The following is a 3,145-nucleotide window of genomic DNA, read 5'->3' as shown; positions in this document are numbered from 1 at the left end:
AAAGGCTTTTATTAGCGTGACATTTTGTCATATGGAGTGCAATTCTAGTGTCTAAAAATACATATTTTTCATTTTTATTACATCTAAATATAAGATCATTATTTCTTATTAGGCATATGAGAAAAAAACAGTAATCTGTTTCAATGTTGAAGGAGTTGGCACTCTTGGACTTAATGAGACATATAACCTTCACCTCAACTATCATAGTTTTTCAAGGGATTTCAAAGCATAAGCTTTCTCTTAAAAAGCTACATCTAATTTTTTAAAACCCACAGTATATATATAATAAAATATTTTATCAACAATATGATGAAAAGTATAGTGTTTCACAAAAAATATGAAAGGACAGTTCTAATCAAGGAGGCAAGTAACATTAAAGACAAAGCCTTCCTAAAGAAACAGTCGGGATAAATAGGACTAAGCTGGGCAAGATAAGATGTGGTTAGGTTTAGAAAAGGAAGCACAGAATTGGGAAGGCAGAATAGCACAAATAAAGTTTTCAACAGTGGAAAGGAATAAACATGTATGTTGGAGAAGCAGAGAAAAATGAAATTCTCTGTTGCAAAAGAAATGGTTGGATAGACAGTGATTGAGATCAAACTTAGTCAATAGAAAATTTCTATTGGTAGTTCATCTCATGGTAAAATTCCTGAACATGCAATGAAACTAAAGCAGTCATATTTTTGTGCAAAAAATTAAAATTTAAAGTTATCAAGACTGCATTATAAAATTTACAAAAGCCTCCATTAATCAAAAAAGGGGGGGATAGTAGGGTAATATCATGTAAGGAAAAATATCCTATAAGTAAATTACATCTAGAAAATTTTTACTTCAAAAATTAATTTTCATTTGTAATGCTAACAGCAAGACGCCCATGAAAAACACACATGATGTCTAAATAAGACAAAGGAAAATCGTTTGGGCAAAAATAAAAAGGATCCCAAATCAATTAAATAGAAAAGATTCCTTTATTAACTTTTGGTCGAGAATATGTTTGTATATTTTCAGAAAACAACTCCAAGACCATGTGGATTCCTGCAACAGAGAGGAATTGACAGGTCTGCTCCAACAATGAAGACAAGAGGAGAAACAGTCCAGAGATGGAAGACACTGACGACGCCTTGCCATACTAGCAGTCAGCAGCTGTGCTACACAGCAGGTTGCCTAGGACCAAACCAGAGAGGGTCAGACCTGCATTGCCACCATGTGCCCACCATCCAGATATCATTGCTGACATGAACACATAAGGAACTGTTTGACATTGAAACGGGGACTCAGAAATGTTGGACACTGAAATTGGGACTCAAACATTTTTTGTTATTATATGTTTATTTGTAGTCTGCAGAGGCAAGATTTTTTAAAGGAAATAAATGGGGGAAAAATAGATACAGAGGCAAAGAAGCATTGAACAGACTGTCAAACTACAGCGGGAAGGCAAGGGAGGTTGCGGGGGGGGGGGGGGGGCTGTAAGAGATCAACCGAAAGACTTGTACGCATGCATATAAGCATAACCAATGGATACAAGACACTGGGGGGCGGGCAGGTAAAGGCATGTACTGGGGGAAGGGGAGGCCGGGGGGAGGTCAATGGGGGAAAAAAAAAGGAGACATATGTACTACTATTTGTAATACTTCAAACAATTAAAAAAATAAAAATTAAAAAAAACTTTAAGTCAATTTTATAAGCCTTTGTATGTCTTATTAATAATTTTGAATTTTACTTAAGAGCAATTAGAAGCACTAAGAAATTTTATCAAGGCTTTTCTGTTGTCAGATTTATATTTGCACTTAGTCCACTAAAGAGATGATAGTGAATTAGACAAGGGTGGAATGAGAAGACTCAGGAGAAATTTTTAAATGACAGAATGTGAGTTGATATTATGTATTACATGTTTGTGGCCCCTTCCAAATTAATGGTGAGATAATAACCCCCAATTGGATAATATTTGGAAGTGGGGCCTCAGGGAAGTACTTTGGTCATAAGGGTGGACCCCTCATGATGGGATAAGTATCCTTATGAGAGGAACCATGAGAGAGCTTGCTTATTCTTTCTGTCTCCAGCATTTAAGGATACAAGAATACTGCCATCCACAAACCAGGCGTAAAACACTGACCAGGCACCAATCTACTGGTACCTTGATCTTGGACTTCTAGCCTCCATAACTGTGAGAGAGAGAGAAAAAACACACACACACACACACACACACACACACACACACACACGTTGTTTAAGCCATGTCATATTCTTGTATACTGTAAGAATTTTTAAAACATGCAATACCTGACTATTTAGTCAGGGCACTGACCTCTTTTCCCTTAGATTGTAATTAAAAATTACAACAGCCACCCTAGCTGGTTTTGCTCAGTGGATAGAGCGTTGGCCTGTGGACTGAAGTGTCCCAGGTTCTATTCCAATCAAGGGCACATGCCTGGGTTGCGGGCTTGATCCCCAATAGGGGGCGTGCAGAAGGCAACCAATCAATGATTCTCTCTCATCATTGATGTTTCTATTTCTCTCTCCCTTCTCCCTTCCTCTCTGAAATCAATAAAAAAATATTTTTAAAAAAATGACAACAGCCAACACAGCAATAGCTGTCTAGTGTGAATGTCCTGTCTTGAACCATAAGAAATCCTTACATATAAGAGTAGGCACCTGCTTTTTAAAAAAAGTCACTTTGGAGCAAAAGTGTAGGTAATTACTATTATTATTTTTTTGTAAATCAATCAAAATTATACCTATTTTTGTCAGATCAGCAAAAAATATATCTTTTGGTGTCCCACAGAATTTTAGTAATCAGCTTATTTGTCCATGAGAAGAAAAAGGTTGAAAATCACTGGCATATTCTATGAAGAGTAGCACCAAAAATGTTACTAGAAAAAGAAAACAAAGATTCAGTTCTGGACATTAAAAAATGTGACACTCAACTGAACATGTAAAAAAGCAAGTGAATATATAGACCTGGGAGTTAAAAGAGATGGTGATAATACTTAGGAAATTATGAAGTTACAGAAAGTTTTTAATCCTGTAGAAAATGTATTCAATCACCTATGAAAAGATATAATATGAGCAAAGAAGATGTACTGAGACTGAGCTCTGAGTAACTCCAATGCCATTAGAAAAGTCATCAACATACAAGTTCAAACAA

This window comes from Plecotus auritus, assembly GCF_963455305.1.
Source record: "Plecotus auritus genome assembly, chromosome: 1".
NCBI lineage: Eukaryota > Metazoa > Chordata > Mammalia > Chiroptera > Vespertilionidae > Plecotus > Plecotus auritus.
The sequence above is the reverse complement of the archived record's forward strand: the minus strand, read 5'-3'. Positions refer to the sequence as shown.